Source organism: Eptatretus burgeri, chromosome 4, assembly GCF_056783735.1.
Source record: "Eptatretus burgeri isolate ZD-2024b chromosome 4, Ebu_testis_v1, whole genome shotgun sequence".
NCBI classification, from domain to species: Eukaryota; Metazoa; Chordata; class Myxini; order Myxiniformes; family Myxinidae; genus Eptatretus; species Eptatretus burgeri.
In genome coordinates this window covers 104,668,619-104,688,367 of record NC_140964.1, presented here as the reverse complement: position 1 = coordinate 104,688,367, position 19,749 = coordinate 104,668,619, and the positions used below count along the sequence as shown (strand labels likewise).

Sequence of the window (19,749 nt, the reverse complement as noted above, 5' to 3'; positions counted from 1 at the left end):
ATTGGAAAGCTGTTTCGATCTGCTGGACTGCGTGATCTAGCGGTTGAATCGGGGATAATAGCAGAAGGATCAATTGAGAAAGTCTTATTGGGTCAGCAATACAACCGAGCTGTGCGTCTTCATAAAATGAAGGGATGATACGACAGGTTTGGTCAGGGTTTTTAGAGTGGTTAGACAACAGCCACCATGATGATCTTCATACACTTGATGAAACCTTTCGATGTGTGGCTGATCTCCACGAAACTATGTGCTCTGTTACACTTGAATCACTTGAGCAAGACATGTCTTTCCAAAGGATACTTCATCTTTTTGAGGTATACTTGGGTGTTCTGCGCAATGATAGAGGTCCTGTTTCCACATTCTGGATGACATACATTGATCTGGTGGAAATATTACTTTGTATGATCAGAGCCGATCGTGAAGGTGATTGGTATCTTCACCGAGCATGTATTCGGAAGATGATTCCATGGTGTTTTGCAATGGACAAAACCAATTACTCGCGCTATCTTCCAGTTCACTACGGTCAGATGATGATGCTCAATTCTGTTTGCCCTGATCTTCACCAACATTTTCTCAATGGGGGGTTTTCTGTTCAGCGCAGCAGTGGAAACCCATTCGGGAAAATTGCTGTAGACCAAACCCTTGAGGAAACTGTAAATAAAGACACACAAACTTCAGGTGGAACCAGAGGCTTTAGCACGAAGCATGGGACCGTGTCTCGGTACTACCTCACTGCAGAGCATAGGGCAGAAGCCTTACATCAACTCAGGGAACTAATTTTCATCCAAAGTTCCTCAGGACATCAGGATCTGCAGAGATCTCGCATGAGTAAAGATGAAGCGGATGTAAAGGCTGTGCAGGAAATGCTAGAGAGTAACTGGATGAATCCATTTGACGAGGGATATTCCGATCTGGTGAGCATTTCTACTGGGCTCATCGCTCCACCCGATGTCTGCAAGGACTTGCTCAGCGCACAGGAGAAGGGGGAGGAGGCGTTTATGCGGTTTACTTTGAAATTGGAAAGTGGAGAAGGTTTCTATGAACCTATAAAGAGACTGAAGCTGAAAACATTTGCTGACCTACAGAAAGTAACAACTGTGAAAACACGAGACAAAGAGGTAGTCCTGAAAGCAGACAACCGGCTCTTTGGTAAAATGATCCTTATTTCTGAAAACAGAAAGCTGGATATGAGAGACGTTCTTTCGTATCCTCAAGGACCAAAACCATGGCCATTGGCTAATGGGGATGGCACATTAAAAAAGACCAACAAAGCTAGGCTTGGGAATCATATTGAGAAAGAGGCAGCGAAGGTTGACCCACCATCAGATCGAACGGCCACGATAATTGATGGCATGGGTTTAGTTCAGAAAATGAATGGGGACAATCACACATTTGCTGAAATGTCACAGAGGATCTTGAACTATGTACTCAACGAGGGGAAGAGAAGCAGCAGAATTGATGTTGTGTTTGATACTTACAAGGACAGGTCGATAAAAAATGCAGAGCGGATGAACCGAGGCTCTGCTGAAGGCATAGTCTTCAAAGAGATCCGGGCGGGCCACAGGATAAAAAAAATTGGAAAAGGTTGTTGTCAAGTGGGGAGAGTAAGAATAAGTTCATCGAATACTTGTGAAGTAGTTTGAAGGATCCATCATGCCAAAACAAACTCTTAGACACAGAACTTTTCGTCACATCAGGCGAAAAATGTGTAAGGATGGAAAGTGATCGGGTAGAAGAGGTTTCCGAACTTGAGTGTGGTCAGGAAGAAGCTGATACTAGGCTGATTCTGCACTGCAGACATGCTGCTTCTTCTTTTTTGAAAGTGATGGTTATATCAGAGGACACTGCTGTCCTCGTGCTCCTTCTTGGATTTCATCTTGAATTGGGAACAAGGGTACTGCTGAGACGAGGAAAAAATAACAAAATTCGCATTATTTATATCAACCGCCTCAGAACAATTCTTGGGAAGGATGTGTGTAATGCTCTGATCAGACTGCATGCCTGGACGGGCTGTGATACAGGCAGTGCATTTGCAGGACAAGGAAAAGTAAAGTCGTTGAACAATATTCGGAAAGATGAAAACTGTTGGAGAGTGTTCTCTGACATTGGTAAAGACTGGGAGCTCAGTGATGAAACATTTGCTCTTGTTCAGGCATACACATGCAAAATGTATTCATTGAATACAGAGATCAAAGAAGTCAATGCACTCAGATATGAACTGTTCAGGTCCAAACGGGGTGAAGTGACAACAGGACAATTTCCACCTTGTCGGGATGCGTTGTATCAGCACACTAGAAGGGCTAATTATCAGGCTTCCATATGGAGAAGAAGTCTGGAGAACAAGCCAGATGTTCCAAAGCCAACTGATGGACATGGTTGGACCATCACTGAAGGGGATGTAGCAATTCAATGGCTTACCATCCGACCTGCACCAGATGTTGTCCTGTCTTTGTTGTCTTGTGATTGCTCCCGAGCGTGCAAGAAAGGCACATGTTCATGCATAGACAATGGTTTATTGTGCACACCGGCTTGCAAGTTAAAGGAGTGTGCAAATTGGAAAGAGGATGAGGATGAAGATGATTTCACGCAAGACGTAGATGACAGTGACGATGATGGTGATTTGTGATTTGAGAAGACTGTTTATTGCCACAGGCCTTACTGAAGCATTATAAGCAACTTTCTAGAATCAAGATAGATGCTAACTTCACACTAAAGTAGACTTTTGGTCAAGCTTTCAATTCATGGGTCGTTATAAGTATTTTCAAGAATGTTTCACGAAAACTCGGCCACAATACCTCATTTTTCGGATATATTTGTCATTTTTTACAGAAAACGACTTGCAGAAACCACTTTTATTACACATGAGAGGAATTTATGTGTAACTTCGAGCAAAATGATCCCAAATAAAAGGTTTTAATCCATTCCAATGATGAGTTATTACATTTTAGTTCTCTTTCCCAGTTTCGTCGGAGGGAATGGCGGCCATCTTTGAAAATGGACGCCATAGGGGTATTAAGCCCCTGAAATGAAATGTCCACTTGACATTTTCTGACATCTGAGATGTCAAGCTACCCAAAAATCACAACGGCGTTTATTCAGTCGCTTGATACCCACTTTTCACCTGGCTCATGGACTATTTGTCCAGAATACATCTCACCAGAGGGGCAAAATCGTCATTTGCTCAAACTGCTCAAACTACTGCTCACAATCACCCATCAATGCACAAACTACATAAAAGTCCTGCCAACATCCCAATACCCCTCCATCTCCATGACTTCCAGGTACCTATCTAATTCCAATTTAAACTTATCCACTGTTTCTGCTGCTTCTACCTTTCCAGCGAGACCGTTCCATGCATTAACTACTCTCTGAGTGAAAGACCCTGCCTTATTAGTTACTACTGTCTTTACTCTCCTTCTTTACTATCAGGCTGGGGCCCCTGGTTCTTTCACTGTCTACTCTGCTGAATAATTCTTCTGCACTTATTTTGTCGATAATCTTTATCATTTTAAACATCTCAATCATATCCCCTCATCACCATCCCCTTGCTAGTGTATAAAGCCCTGTCCCCTTCATCCGCTCCTCATCGCTGAGTCGAGCTCGGCCTGGAATCAATCTAGTCGCCTTGCACTGAACGCACTCTATGGCAGCTACTGTATGTCCTTTCTAATTTGTGGTGATCAAAATTTCACACAATATTCTAGATGTGGCCCTCACTAAATTCCTGTACAATGTCAACACCACTTCTTTTGATTTATAATTATTGATCGCCCTGCAAATACAACCTAAAACCTGATTTGCTTTACCTAATGCTGCCTGGCACTGTGCTGCCTGCTCACCTCCCATATCTATTACCATTCACAGATCCTTTTACCGTGTGACACAATCCAAAATTACCCCTTGCATCATGTAATCTCTATTTTCATTGTTCTTTCCCATCCCCAACACCTTACACTTGCTCAGGTTAAACTCCATCTGCCAATCTTTTGCCCAATCTATGCAAGTATCAATACTTTCATGAATCTGATCACCACCTCCTTTGCTGTGCACCTTACCTCCAAGCTTTGTGTCATCTGCAAATTTGGAAAGCCTTCTCTTCATCCCACTATCCAAATCGTATAATAATAATAATGGTCCTTTTACTGATCCTTGAGGTACCCCACTACTTACATCCTCCCAGCCAGACATCCTCCCACTCACAGGCACTCTTTGTTTCCCAGGGTGCGATTTGTAAAATTTCCTTGGGAGTGAGGGCAGTGCTTGGAGAGTGAGGAATAGTCTTTGATGAAGAGAGCAACTCCTCCACCAGGACGAGGCTCAGGTCTGTCATACCGGAGGAGTGAGTAACCAGGGAGAGATACTTGGGAGTCAGAGATGTCTTGAGGGAGGAAAGTTTCTGTTAGGCAGATTATGTCTGGTTTGTCAGTGGCAACCTGTACGGAAATATCTGTAAGGTTTGAGCGAAGGTCCCGGATATGTGAGGTGCACACTGTAAATGAAGAGGGAGGGGAGGAGGATTTGGGTGCATGGGATGAGAGGGGAGGGGCAGGGTAGGACAAGGGAGGAGGGGGGGAGGTAAGGTGAGTTGTTGAAAGAGTGTGGTGGATTGCAGAATAGCTCGGGGAGGGGGCCGGATGAGGAGTAGAAATGCCTTTGTGGTGCTGGGGGAGAGGGGCAAGGAGAGGGAGCAAAAGGCAGTTGAGGATTTGAGGAGGTGTAGTGATGAGATGGAGGTGAGAGGGCAGGGAAGGGGGCAGTTTTGTGGATGTGAGGGGGGCAACTTTGAGAAGGGTTAGTGAGGGGGTGAATGGTGGGAGAAGGGTGAGTGTGGAGAGTCGAGGAAGAAAGGTGGGGGGGGGCGAGTTTTTGAGAAAGGTGAGAGGGAAGCTTGGAGGGAGAAGAGTGTGATGGTTGCTTTGAGAGTGAGGGGTGAGAGGGATGAGTTGGCACTGAAGTTGGAAAAAATGAATGGTTGATGGAAAGTGAACATTCATAGCAAACTGGGGTTTTAATTTTTTTTTAGGTCAGAAATCTGATTTCTCATTTCTTGATGGATGCAATAAAGGCGAATTAAGAGAATGGAGAGAAGAAACGCTGTAACAGTTGGATTTTTTCTGCAAGGTATGAATGAAAGGTTGAATTGAGAGCAGTCTTTTGAAATCGAAGAAGAGTCGTGCATTATGATACAGTAATGAGAACCACACGTGTGAAAGAGGAAGACGAAGCATTACAAGAGATCGTTTTTATTATTATTTTTTTTTGAGAGAGTTTTCATCAGATTAGGTAATGGGAGGTTGTAGAAAAAATTGTGAGGTGAATGGTGAATTTGGATCGTTAAACGCAGAGGGTGTAAACAGATTGTGTGGTTACGTGAGAAGCACGTGGCTCAGGGAGGTGTATCGTCAAAGCTGAATTCATTTAGTTATTTATTTATTTAAAATAAGGATTGTGTAACATTCGGAAAAGGGAAAGTTGAAGTAAAATCGTGGAGGTGTATGGTGGATTTGGAAGGGTAAACACAGAGTGAAGCTGATGGATCGACGAAAAATATCAGGAAGAGGGTGGAGAGAGACACGTGGTTAGAGGAGGTGTATAGATCGAAAGGATACAAGGAAAATTATTAATTTTTGTTGGATTTTTGAGGATTAGATAAGATTCAGGGATGGAAGGTTGTGGGAAGAAATCGTGAAGGTAATTGAGTGGGAGGAGGAGGAGGAGGAGGAGGAGGAGGAGGAGGAGGAGGAAGAGGGGAAGAAGAAGGATCGGGACTCATGGATATACAGGGAGAAAGGTAGTGGTTTTTTTCACCCTTTAAATTTAAGACAAGAAACAGAATGTTTAGCTGGGAGGGATGGGGGGTGTTGGGAAAGTGGGGAAAATAGGAATTTAAGGGAATGGGAAGAGAATCTTATATATTATTTCCGAGTTTGTGATTTCGTGTTGTGCTATCTTCGACTTTGTTCTGCACTCGAGTAACGTGATATTCGGCTTACATTATCTCAAAGACCATATGAGGTGCATGGTACAAAAAAAGTAAATAAAATGGTTCTGAAACAGTGAAATCGTATTCCATTTACTGCATTAAAGTAAAATTACTACTGATACTCTGCATCAGTTCCTTTCTCAAACACACCCACCCCAACTTGTCGCGCAGAGCGCGGGTTATGCTAGTACAAATAAAAACGATTGTACACTTATATGGGAAGGATGGGTAGGTCTCAAAAGACCCGGTAAGAAAAGGTCGACGAAAACACACAAAATAGCTCGATTTTTGAAACAAAACCGAACTGGGAACACACAGTAACATGTAGGTGAGAAAACAAACAGTTAAAACGGGACATATAACAACCGGAAACTTAACTTTGAGAAAGTCAGCAGAGAGCCCTGAGAGACCCTGTTGTCGCTCCAAACCCAGAACCGGAAGTATACTCCAAGTTTGACCTTTATGACCTGTGATTTACCAAACTTTGTTATGGGCCTTAAAAAAAAATCCATAGGTATATATTTACTTTTTTCTCTTTTACATATTTTGTGGGTCATCCATGCCTACCAATGGCTCCCTGATCATCTTATCTATCCAGCCACTACTGGGTATTGCCCCCCTGTTTTTTTCATATGGTATCTAACCAATCATTTTTCCGCACACTTCTATCGGGCCCTTGGATCTCTCTCTCTCTCTCTCTCTCTCTCTCTCTCTCTCTCTCTCTCTCTCTCTCTCTCTCTCTCTCTCTCTCTCTCTCTCTCTCTCTCTCTCTCTCTCTCTCTCTCTCTCTCTCTCTCTCTCTCTCTCTCTCTCTCTCTCTCTCTCTCTCTCTCTCTCTCTCTCTCTCTCTCTCTCTCTCTCTCTCTCTCTCTCTCTCTCTCTCTCTCTCTCTCTCTCTCTCTCTCTCTCTCTCTCTCTCTCTCTCTCTCTCTCTCTCTCTCTCTCTCTCTCTCTCTCTCTCTCTCTCTCTCTCTCTCTCTCTCTCTCTCTCTCTCTCTCTCTCTCTCTCTCTCTCTCTCTCTCTCTCTCTCTCTCTCTCTCTCTCTCTCTCTCTCTCTCTCTCAGCCTGTGGCTGCTGGTTGCATCATTGATTGGGACGCGGCTATGCTGCTGATGCAGTGTCCCCCTTACCAGTGCACTGGTACTCATTTTGCCGACCTCGGAAGGATGACAGGCTGAGTCAACCTCCTGGTGTATATTAATTCAGCGGCCAACGGGCCTGAACTCAGGACCCTAGGATCCAAAGCCTCCACCCTAACCACTAAGCCAACACCAGGCTTGATGCAGAACTGGCCCACTGGTGACACGCCATTTCTTGCTTCTTATTGAACTTGTGACTATTCACCCGCACTCAAGCTTAACAGCTTATTGGACACCATACTCAGACTGGACGAAGTCATCAACCTTCGGCGGTGAGTTGAAGTCGATAACTCGATATTATATAACGTTATTATAAGTACTTCGAGTATGCGAAGATTCTGGTTCACTTTATACCTCAGTTAAAATTGATCTTTTTAAAATACGGTGTTTTAATTACATTTACTATTCTCACTTCTGCGAACGTGATAATATCACAGTCCCCCACGTGCTGCACGACCATCGTGATCGAGCTTTATTTTTTATTCTTCTTTTATTTCTTCTTCTTTCGCTTCTCTTTTTGGTACTTCGTTTGGAGCACTTCCCACAGGACACACCACCATCGAGGTGTATCATTTTTATTATTAGCTCAGGTGGTAAATTATCCCGCTCACAATTTTATTTTTCCGGTCAAGCGCTGTATTCATGAGCAATGTTAATTTTTATTTAAAATATCTGATGTTGAAGATTATGGAATCTAGCTATTATGTCCAATAAAATAACTAATTTATACTTCGCGCAGCTCCATCCCTTACAATGAAAATTTTATTCAAAGTAAAAGGCTCGGCGTCGCTCCGACAAGTGTTGAACCTGAAGTGAGGAGACGTTTCATTGAGACCTTCGAAAGACGGTGCGTTTTGATGGCCGAATACTGTTTCTTGTCAGAATATATGTATTATTTTGAGTTTGTGCTGATCACCTCATTGTTTGATTCATACCTGTTGTGACGGAACAGTAGTGATGACGTCAAAATGATTACAAATTTGATTAAAAGCCATGAATGTTTCGTGATTTAAATGGTGTCAAATGATTTTGGGAAAGCAAGAACAACGCAACGTATGATTACAATTATTATTTATATATACTATTGCGGGCCCGTACGTGCAAAAAAACAAACAAAGATCTAAAATAAATAAATAAGAATTGTGACGTCATAGCACCGTGTCCTGTCATTGGTTTGGTAAATAAATGGCCATAACTTGGGAACCACTTGTCCGATTAATATCAAACCTTGAAAAGGCACATACTCAGGTCCCCAGCAATATACCTGGCAAGTTTCAATCAGATCTAACCAGTGGTTGTCAAGAAACAGCGGTCACAGACAGACCACACACACACACACACACACACACACACACACACACACACACACACACACACACACACACACACACACACACACACACACACACACACACACACACACACACACACACACACACATATACACACACACACACACACACACACACACATTGCTGGAATTATAGATAGACTATATAACTATGTCATTTGCCTGAAAAAGATGAACTGTTACACCCTCGTTGACTTCATTGTACTTGATGAGCGATGGCTCATTTGTAAGCATCGAATCCTCAACCGAATTAAGAAGATATTTAATTGAAACTACTGTCTGTATTTAAATCGTGCAGTCAGCCATGGGCGTCAGCAGCAAAATTAAATAAAACACGAATTAAAACTATAAGGGGCACTAAGTAGAGCGCACACCTCCGCCACGTAATGTCTGATCCATGAGAACATATTGGGCCCAATACATTTTTGAAGTTTCATACTATTTATTGTTTTTGTCTCTATCTCTATCTCTATCTCTATCTCTATCTCTATCTCTATCTCTATCTCTATCTCTATCTCTATCTCTATCTCTATCTCTATCTCTATCTCTATCTCTATCTCTATCTCTATCTCTATCTCTCTCTCTTTGTTAAAAAGTAAATAATTCTTGTATCCAGATTCGATCTTCACCAAAAATCGAATCAATTCGTCGTGACCACAAAGCCAACGTGTCCAAGTTTCATCCGAATCCGTCCACAACTCTTTGAGATATCGTGCTATACATCAGTCTCGAGTCTAGACCGATCTCTCAATGGTGAAGAATCACTTAAAAAATTATCAGATCTGGATCTGGATCTTCACCTAAATTGAATCAGTTCTTCCTTGTCACACACCCAACGTGTCCACCAAGTTTCATCCGAATCCGTTCACAACTTTTTGAGATATCGTGCTATATATCAGTCTAGAGTATAGATCTCTCAATGGTGAAGAATCGCTTAGAAATTATCAGATCCGGATCTTCACCAAAATGGAAGCAATTCTTCCTTGTAACACACCCAACGCGTCCACCAATTTTGGTCCAAATCCGTCCACAACTTTTTGAGATATCGTGCTATACATCAGTCTCGACCAATCTCTCAATGGTGAGGAATCACTTCAAAAAATTATCAGATCTGGATCCGGATCTTCACCAAAATGGAATCATCCTTGTCACACACCCAACGTGTCCACCAAGTTTGGTCCAAATCCGTCCACAACTTTTTGAGATATCGTGCTATACATCAGTCTCGATCAATCTCTCAATGGTGAGGAATCACTTCAAAAAATTATCAGATCTGGATCCGGATCTTCACCAAAATGGAATCATCCTTGTCACACACCCAACGTGTCCACCAAGTTTCGTCCGAATCCGTCCAACTTTTTGAGATATCGTGCTATATATCAGTCGAGACCGATCTCTCAATGGTGAAGAATCACTTAAATAATTATCATATCAGGATCTGGATCTGGATCTTCACCAAAATTGAATCAATTCTTCCTTGTCACACACCCAACGTGTCCACCAAGTTTCGTCCAAATCCGTCCACAACTTTTTGAGATATCATGCTACATATCGTTTTTGGCCCTGTCTCTCAATGGTGAAGAATCGGTTAAAAAAAATTATCGGAGCCAGATCCAGATATTTCAAAAAGTTGTGCACGTATCCAGATGAAATTTTGTGGACAGGTTTGGTGTGTGACAAGGACGAACTGATTAGATTTTGGTGAAGGTCCGGATCCGCAAACGGATCCAATAATTTTTTAAGTGATTGATTCTTCACCATTGAGAGATAGGGCTAAACTAATACATAGCACGACATCTCAAAAGGTTGGGGACGGGTTCGGATGAAAATTGGTGGGCAGTTTGGGTGTGTGACCACGACGAAATGATTTGATTTTGGTGAAGATCTGAATCGGGATCTGGATACGAGATTATTTAATTTTTTAAGTGATTCTTCACCATTGACAGAGGGTCAAAAATGATATAGCATGATATGTCAAAAATGTATTTGGTCCAATATATTCTCATGGATCAGGCATTACATGGCAGAGGTATGCGCTCTACTTGGTGCCCTTCCAGATAAGTCTGTTTCTGGTGTATGTTCCCCCTCTATCCCTTCCCTTACCTCAAATGGTCACACAGCTGACACTGTATGTGAAAAGGCTGAATGCCTAAACTCTGTGTTTTCGTCTAAATCTTGTGTCTTACACCCATTGCTTTCTGTACCCACCTTACCCAGTTACACCCAGCCATTCCTGGACTCTCCTGACAAGGTGCAGAGCTTGCTGTCAAACCTCGACTTAAGATTCTGCAACCGGTCCAACGGGCATCAGCCCTCGTGTCCTTAAAAACCTGATCTTCTGCTGTTGCTCACTCTGTCTCTGTTCTATTCACCCTCTCATTTACTCAAGGGCTGCCATCTGTTTAGAAATCAGCAAACATTAACGCTCTGCATAAAAAGGTGCAAAAACAGATCCCTCAGCTACAGACCAATCAGCCTGCTCCTAATTATCAGCAAGGTCATGGAATCCATCATCACTTCCGACATCAAGTCCTTCCTCTTCTCCAATTGCATGATTTTCGATCATCAATTTGGATTCAGACCAGGTCATTCTACCCTGGACATGGTGCTTCTGCTTTCCCAACAATGGATGGAGGTGCTCAATGCCAGATATGAGATCAGAGCCATCTTCCGAGACATATCGCATGCTTTCGATATGGTCTGGCACCCTGCCCTGTTCACCAATTCCTGTGGTATCCAAAGTAATCTCCACTCATGGCTCGCAGACGTCCTCTCCTGTTGCAGCCAACGTGTGGCTCTTAATGGAATTTTCTCATCTTCTCTTCATGTCCAGGCTGGAGTTCATCAAGGCAGTGTTCTGGGCCCTGTACTTTTTCTGGTTTTCATCAGTGATCTCTCTGACTCTGTGGAAAATCCTTTTTTATCTCTTTGGTGATGACTCCACCCTCTGCTGTCCCATCTGTGATCCCTCAGATCGGCAAGCAGCAGCCTCTACACACTCTGCAGATCTGGGTAAAATCACAAACTGGTCCAACACTTGGAACATGTCTTTCAATCCTGACAAATCTCACTATGTCTCGAAAAGGACCATCTGGAAAACCACCCATCTATTTTCTCAACAATCTTATTGTAGAAGCCCTATCATTCAATATTTTGGTCTCACTATCCGTCATAATTTTTCCTGGGAAGCCACTTTTCCACGCTGGTCTTCAAAGCCAGGGCCGACTCGGCATCCTCCGTCATGTAAAGTCCTTCCTTGGCACACCTGAGCTCCTCACATACAAAGCTTTCCTCCGCAGCCTGATGGAGTAATGCTCTCCCCTCTGGGCTGGTGCTCCCACCTCTCACCTTTCTCGGCTTCACACTGTAGAAAACAAGGCATTTATGATCATTGGTATCTCCTGCGATGAAGCTGAGTCTTTGGGTCTCTCGCTGTCTCACCCCAGGTAGGTCGATGGTCAATCTGTCTTCTTCCATCTCCTCTCCGTCCTCGCCCCCTCTGCTCTGTCTGTGATCTGTCCCCCTACCCCCAATATTTCCGCAGGGCGCTCAAGGTCGGCCAGCAATTCCCTTCTGGTGAAACTACCAAAATCAATAATCGCTGCTCACCTTCACTCTTTCATTCCTCTTTTTCCCCACCTTTGGAACAAACTCCCACACACTCTTCAATCCAACTCTTCCCTCCAGGTCTTCAAAACAGCTGTTCACCACCATCTCTTATCATCCCCCATCCAAAACCTTGATCTTTTAAACCCCTGTTAATATACCCCAAACCCACCTCCTTCAAACTCTCTGCTTTCTTTTCTGAACCTCCCTGTCGTGTCCATCTTGTTTACCCCGCGTACCCTGCCCCATCCCTCTCCCTTCCGCAGATCTCCTAATGTGTCTGTTCCCCATTGTTTTCTGCTTCCCTCTTGACTCCTGCTCACTTTGTTATTCGTTCTGTATGAGCCTCGACATTGTATGCAAAAAAAAAAAAAAATTAAACTCATGGTTTGTCTCCTCTGAAGTGTTTCAATAATGGGAAATGAACCAGCGAAACTGTCTTCGTGTCTTTTACAAACATTGTTAGTTTTTTTTTCTCTAAAAGCAAGAGAGCAGTGTTCCCCTTTCTTTGCAGCTTTCTGTTAAGGTTGTTTAGATGTGAGGTGATGTCTACCATAAAGGGAAGATTCTACAGCCATTGATGATCTGATCAAGCTCTGCCGTATTCGCAGCCCTTTTCCTCCATATACACATTCACTTCTTTCAAACAGGCTGCAAAACGTGCAACCACTCTTCCTCTGAATTCCTTGCTTTGCAGAAGAATGTCCCAGTATTGACAGTTGACCTCGTCAAGAGGTTCACAGAACTGCTGGTGGCTCAACCCTGTTGTCATTATTTTGTGAACTATCTGTATAACTGAGGTCATCACTGCCGTGATCTCAGGTGGAAACGAGATCGCTTCTCGGCCTTCGATGGCTAAGATCAAGTGTAGTATCTGTTCTTATCGGTTTAGTTGTTATTTATTGTTGTGAATGAATGGTGGTTTTTTTATTTTGTTGTTGTTATAATTTTTTTTATCTTTTTTTTTCTTTTTTCTTCCTCTCGGTACAGTGTGTGGACGTCCAATTCCGGGAACTGTTTCATGAATTATTGCGAATCTTTTTGTTCTGTGTATGATTCTGCTTTTTGGAATACAGATACCCGATGGAAGAGGACGGACGGAGGCCGGGTCGGCGAGGTGAAGGTGCTGCTCGAGATGTGGAGACGTTCCCCTGCGAGTACTGCGGTAAAAACCTAGCGACGCTCGCGGGGTGGCGTCGACACATCGCCCGCATGCACCGGGTGGTCGCCGCGGAGGCTAACGCCCCCGTCGGCCCCCAGACCCAGGTATTTTTGTACTCGCTTCCCGACCGGTGGCCTTGTTCACTGTGCCGCGAGACTTTTTTTAATTTTCAGACCCTACAACGACATCTAAAGCGGTTTCATGCCGAGACCGCTTTTATTTCAGTTTTTAGATGCTCGAGGTGCGACCTGGAATACGATACGGCAAGGAAGGCGGCGAACCATTTCCAAATCCACCGGAAAGAGGACAGAGTTCGCCCCTCCGTTGCCGGTATCGCTGGGCCTTCGGGTAATCGACTGCCGAGACGATGGCTGGCTAAGACTAGCGCTGATTCTAGACAGGTGCCCCAAGTTACTACAAAGGATGCACCGGTCCGGCCGTCCCGGCTGAGAGCTATGGCTCTGACGACGGGGCGGCCGGCCCGCGTATTGTAAATATGAGTGGAATCGGTGGTAGTAGGCGGCGGTCGTTCCGGAGGTCCTGGTCACCAGTTTTGGGTTGCCCCTCTGGAGGGCAGGCTGATCTGATTCTGGAGTCTAGCCGGGTCTTCGAGCCCCTTGTGGGTGTCCCCCTATTGGAACAACAATTAGTTGCCTGCAGTGAGTCTCCGGTGCTGCCCATCACCGAGGGTTCCCCTGTCGGGGTTATCCCCCGATGTGATGAGGAAACATCCCGGGTTCTTGACTGCTTGGTATCAGCTATTCTTGAGGCCCCCGAGGGGCCTGCTTTCGAGGAGGCTTGTGACAGTTTTTTGCAGGTGGCGGGTGCTGGGGCTGGGGGGGTTGAGCGGTAGTGTGGAGAGGGTGGGGGGCCGCGGTGGGGCGGGGGGGCTTGAGCCCGCGGGTGCGACTGAGGTTGCGGCTCCGCCCGCTTCGGTTGCCGACCGGTCTCGAGTTCCCCCGCCCCGGCGCGACGCTCCCCCGGCTCCAAGGCCTGTCTCCCCTCCCCCAGGTGTTGGTGCTGGCCCTAGCTTTCCTGAGTATTGGGTTGGTCGGCTGAGGAACGCGGTGTTGTGGGAGGAGTTTGAAAAGGTCTGCGATGCGTTTGCCAATGCCCTGGTTGACCGTTGCCGACCGCGGCGTGGTGGACGCAGTGCAGACGCCCCCACGCACCCAAGTCGTCCCCGACCTGACCGTCCCGATATGGCGGGTGCTTCCGGGCTGAGGTATGACCCCCAGGAGGCCAGTCGCCTTCAGAAGCTGTACAGGCACAGCAGAAAGCGTGCCTTTAGGGTGGTCCTCGGGAAAGCTGAGGATAGATATTCTGGTGGGAGGGAACCCGTGGAGGCTTTTTTCTCCCGGGTGTTCTCCGCCAAGAATGTCGACCCAGCAGTCATTTCCCGGGAGTTTTCCAAATATGTGTCATCCACTGACGAGGCTCGTGCGGAGGGGGCAGCGTTAAGTGCGCCCGTTGGTCAGAGAGAGATCTCTGCCCGACTTGGGCGCATGAGTAACTCTGCCCCGGGACCGGACCGTGTTGAGTACCAGCACCTGAAGCAAATGGATGGGGCGTGTCGTGTGACATTGGAAATTTTTAACCGATGTCTGCGCTCACTCCGTATCCCCGCTTCATGGAAGCAGGCCACCACGGTCCTGATCCACAAGAAAGGGGACACCGGGGACCCAGAAAATTTTCGGCCGATTGCCCTCCAGAGTTGCCTCTATAAACTGTTTATGGCGGTTCTGGCTGATCGGCTTCGCAGCTGGGCGCTCCGGCATTCAATGCTGAGTGAGGCCCAGAAGTGCTCTCGGCCCAGTGAAGGCTGCTTCGAGCACTCCTTTTTGCTAAACACCATAATGAAGGACGCCAGGCGGAATCAGAAGAATATTTTTGTTGCCTGGCTGGACCTTCGGAATGCGTTTGGGAGTGTTCCACATGGAGCTATTTTTGCCGCCCTGGACACGATGGGCGCGTCTGCGGAGCTGATCGACCTGCTTCGAGATGTTTACACTGGTGCCTCCACTACCTTTAATACGGACGATGGCCCGACTAGCGAGGTCCCTATATTGTCAGGGCTGAAGCAGGGATGCCCCATATCGCCGATCCTGTTCAACCTCACGATCGAATTGATTGTGCGCGCGGTGCAGGCTTCTGCTGCGGCCGGAGGTCACGGCGTCAAAATTCATGGGCAGCCGGTGTCTATATTGGCATATGCTGATGACCTGGTTGTCCTGAGTAGGACCAGGGAGGGTCTTTCGACCCTTCTTGAAGTGGCCTCCGTCAATGCTGATGTGTTGCAGCTGGAGTTTAAGCCTGCTAAGTGTGCCTCTCTGTCACTTTTCTGTCGTGGGGGGGTCAGGGTCGGTGATGTGTTATTCTCGATTCAGGGTCGAACCATGCCAGCTCTGAGTAGCGAGGAGCATTATCGCTACCTCGGGACCCCCATCGGTGTGTATAGAGATGATGAGGACGTCTGCTCATTGGTTACCAACATGATGGCGGACGTCCTCAAAATTAAACAATCATTGCTAGCACCATGGCAAAAGTTGGATGCGATTCAGACCTTTGTCCAGCCCTGCCTCTCTTTCGCGTTGCGCGCGGGAGAGACGACCAAGAAACAAGTTAATAGGCTGGTATCTGCGGTGGTCAGTGCGGCGAAGGAGATCTGCCAGCTTCCGGTCCGCGCTTCTAATAATTATATTTTCGCGGGCCGGGACGTTGGCGGATTAGGGCTTCAACACCCGGGGTCGGAGGCAGACATCCAAACTGTCGTTCAGACGGTGCGGATGCTGTCCTCCAGCGACCTTTCCTTACGCGGCATTGCCACGCAGCAGCTCTTGTCGGTCGTCCACCGGACGATCCGCTGTGTTCCCATTGAGTCGGACGTGGATAAGTTCCTGTCTGGCTCGATGGAAGGGCCATTGGCGAACTCCGGGTACAGCGGCCAAATTTCCACGCTCTGGTCTCGGGTGAGGTCCGCGACGCGGCGGTTGAATGTGACTGTCCGTCGTGCCCTCTCAGGGGAGCCCGTTGTGACCCTGGGCCATTCCCGAGAGTGCAGCTCTAAAGACGTGTGTTCTGCACTTCGGGAGTGGACCAGGGAGAAGTTTGCACAGCGGTTGCTCGGCCTCCCGGACCAGGGAAAGGTGGCCGCTGCACTGAAAACGGATAAGTTTGCCAACGGTTCCTCATGGATTCGCAGTGGTTCGTTTATGCGCTTCTGTGATTGGAGGTTTGTGCATCGGGCAAGGCTGAACTGTGTCCCGACTAATGCTGTGACCCATCGGTGGAATCCCGCTGCCCCCCAGGGGTGTCGGCGGTGTTGCTATCCCCGGGAGACTCTGGCTCACATTGTTGACCATTGTCCCCCGGGTATGGTACCCATTCGCCGCCGTCACAACATGATCCAGAGTCGCCTGGTCAAGGCCATTCGTCATGGGGACGTATATGTAGATCAACATGTTCCCGGTGATCCCTCCCCACATGAAAGACCAGACATCACTGTGGTGGAGGGAAATAAAATCACAATTGTTGACATTGCTGTCCCCTTTGACAATGGTTCCGATGCCCTTGCCACTTGCGCAGTTGCAAAGAGGGAAAAGTATGAAGGACTGCGTAAAGCATTGGTGGCTAAGGGCAAGGATGTCCAGGTGCTTGGGTTCATAGTGGGGGCACTGGGATCGTGGTTCCCTGGAAATGAGTCGGCCCTGAACCGGTTGGGAATCTCCCGGTCTTACCGGAAGCTGATGCGTCGGCTTTGTTGTATTGATGCCATAAAGGGATCCCGGGATATTTATATTGAGCACATGTCGGGCCATCGTCAGTATGAAGAGGTTTGAGGTTGGTACTTCCCTATCTCCCCTCCTTCTTCCCCCTCCCCTTTTTTTTTTTTTTGTATGGTGTGCATGGTTTCTATGTTTGTCTAAGTGAATGGATCTTGCCAAACGGACGAGAAGCGCAAATTTCCATTTTTGGACTGGTCCCCTTTCTTTTTATGGCTTGGTGCCCTTAATTGGTCCTTGGGGGTTGTGTTCTTTTTATTTTGACATTCCCCCAGGGGCCTATTTCTATTCTCTTCTTGATTCTAACGGTGTGGAGGAATTTTATCCTCAGTGTCTATTCTTTTTTTAACTTTTTAATTTTGGTCTTTTATAAATTTTTAATAAATTCGTTCTGTATGAGCCTCGACATTGTATGCAAAAAAAAAAAAAAATTAAACTCATGGTTTGTCTCCTCTGAAGTGTTTCAATAATGGGAAATGAACCAGCGAAACTGTCTTCGTGTCTTTTACAAACATTGTTAGTTTTTTTTTCTCTAAAAGCAAGAGAGCAGTGTTCCCCTTTCTTTGCAGCTTTCTGTTAAGGTTGTTTAGATGTGAGGTGATGTCTACCATAAAGGGAAGATTCTACAGCCATTGATGATCTGATCAAGCTCTGCCGTATTCGCAGCCCTTTTCCTCCATATACACATTCACTTCTTTCAAACAGGCTGCAAAACGTGCAACCACTCTTCCTCTGAATTCCTTGCTTTGCAGAAGAATGTCCCAGTATTGACAGTTGACCTCGTCAAGAGGTTCACAGAACTGCTGGTGGCTCAACCCTGTTGTCATTATTTTGTGAACTATCTGTATAACTGAGGTCATCACTGCCGTGATCTCAGGTGGAAACGTTTGTGCACGGAGTGCTTCTTGATGAATTATGCAGTGAAATGATATCGCATGATGATCCAATGTTTTGTGCAACAGAGTAAGAAACCCCCTGTGTGCCCCTTTCATACTCTGTGACTCATCAGTCATGACAGATGATATGGTTGAGGCTTATTTATTTCATGCCTTCACTTTCGTTCTAATTTATTTTGTCTTTTGGCAATCAACAATAGTTGACAAAAATATCTTCTCTCTTTATTTGGCCTTAGAGGGGCAGCATTTCAATATGCTCCTCTTCGGGTCCTTCGGAAATCACAGACCTGCCGGGCAGAGCAATGTCATCGACATCACATGACTACAGCAATAGAGAAGCCCGGAGCTGAATTCCTGTTTATCCCCACACTTAAGAAAAAAAAATAACCAGGGTATATTCTAAGGGTCCATCCCGTTTGTTTGTCTTTCTGTCTGTGTCTATCCGTATCTCCGGCCATCACACTATCTCCTCAAAGGTTGGGCAGAAATTCAACAAACTTGGTAGTTATGATCACCACATGGCACAGATGTGCAAGAGCAGTGTCATTTTTGGCCCCGCCAAAAACAACCCCAGGTCAAATACCAAAAAATGCAATCAAACTTTGGAGATGCAATCAAAATTGGGGTCACATGAAATATTTAACGATTTTTTTTTATTATTATTAGTATTTGACCCCCGGTTAATGCCCCAGGGATGGAGGCTAAGGGTCAGAGGGGTCAAAACGGACCAAAATTCCTTTTTGAGCCGTCAAAAAAAAATAAAAAAAAACTATAAATTTGATATTTGATCATTCCTGGTGGAACCTTTTGCCATCTTTCAACTTTGCTTGAGATGAGAAGCATGGGGATTTGTGATGGCGTGCCATCAACTTTTCTTTAGTTTTACTCTTCGGAGTGGTAGCAATATGGTCCAGAGGTGAGAAACTTTTCAAACATTTTATATCAAGACATAGTGAATTATCTTGTGTTTACTAATAGTATTTACACCTTGGAATACATGAGGGTGTGGAGAAGCTTGGATGCAGACAGCCAGTTGATGCCAAGCTCGATTACTTATGTGGCTGTTTTATGTATCTTGTTGTATGACTAAAAGTAAGCCTATAATACATCAATGACATGGACTCATGTTGGCAGAGCAAATAAGCATTATAATGATGATGATATATATGTGACTGACATCAATGACACAGACCCTCCCCCCACTCTCCATCCCCCCTTTTTCTCCTCATCATGCAGTGGTACATATGGATGGACGCAACTTTGGGTCACCTCTGCATCCTTCATTTTGAGTGCGGTGAAAACAGAATTGAGGTGAAACCTCATGCATGCTATATTATTTTTGTAATTTTAAATTTTTTTCACATCAATGTCATGTTGGTGTATTGGCATGTTGAATAATGATGCCAGTCATCGATGTGAAGCAATATTGTGGCAATTAGAATTAGAGAGGTACCTTAAAGCATTGGGGATAGGGTGATATATGGATGTTGGCAGAAATGTGCAGGCATGATGGGCCAAGTTGACGGTGCAAGATAAAAGAAGACGCCTGGAAATGAGATGCAACTTCTCAATCTTCTGACTAAGAGATCTTTATATCATTCGGTTCTGCATTTAAACACAAATGTTCCTGATCCAATCAAGAAAATGGATTCCTGCCTAGCACTGTTTCCCCTTTCGCACTGTCTGTCTAGTTCTTCGCTGACCAATCACCACTTTCTCTGCAGGATTATTGCATGGGAGATGTTGGGAATCAAAGTGGCCACTTGGAAACAGTTTCTTTGCAATTTATTTCAAATGTAGCCCTAAAGTAGTTCAAATCTGCTTTGGAA

General features: G+C 45.5%; 1 protein-coding gene and 1 pseudogene across 4 annotated transcripts in view; both read left to right on the top strand.

The window, feature by feature from the left end:
* The first annotated feature begins 7,710 nt into the window (after positions 1-7,710).
* The window catches only part of NUDT9 (nudix hydrolase 9), a 73,859-nt gene continuing 61,820 nt past the window's right edge, over positions 7,711-19,749 (top strand). For 3 of the 4 annotated variants that reach the window (XM_085879568.1, XM_085879564.1, XM_085879566.1), the window contains exons 1-2: positions 7,711-7,970; positions 19,157-19,231. The gene's annotated coding sequence lies outside the window, so the exon portion shown is untranslated. The remainder of the gene's footprint in view (positions 7,971-19,156; positions 19,232-19,749) is intronic. The other variant, XM_085879565.1, reaches the window with a different exon arrangement.
* LOC147028819 (U2 spliceosomal RNA) lies at positions 12,914-13,008 on the top strand (annotated as a pseudogene).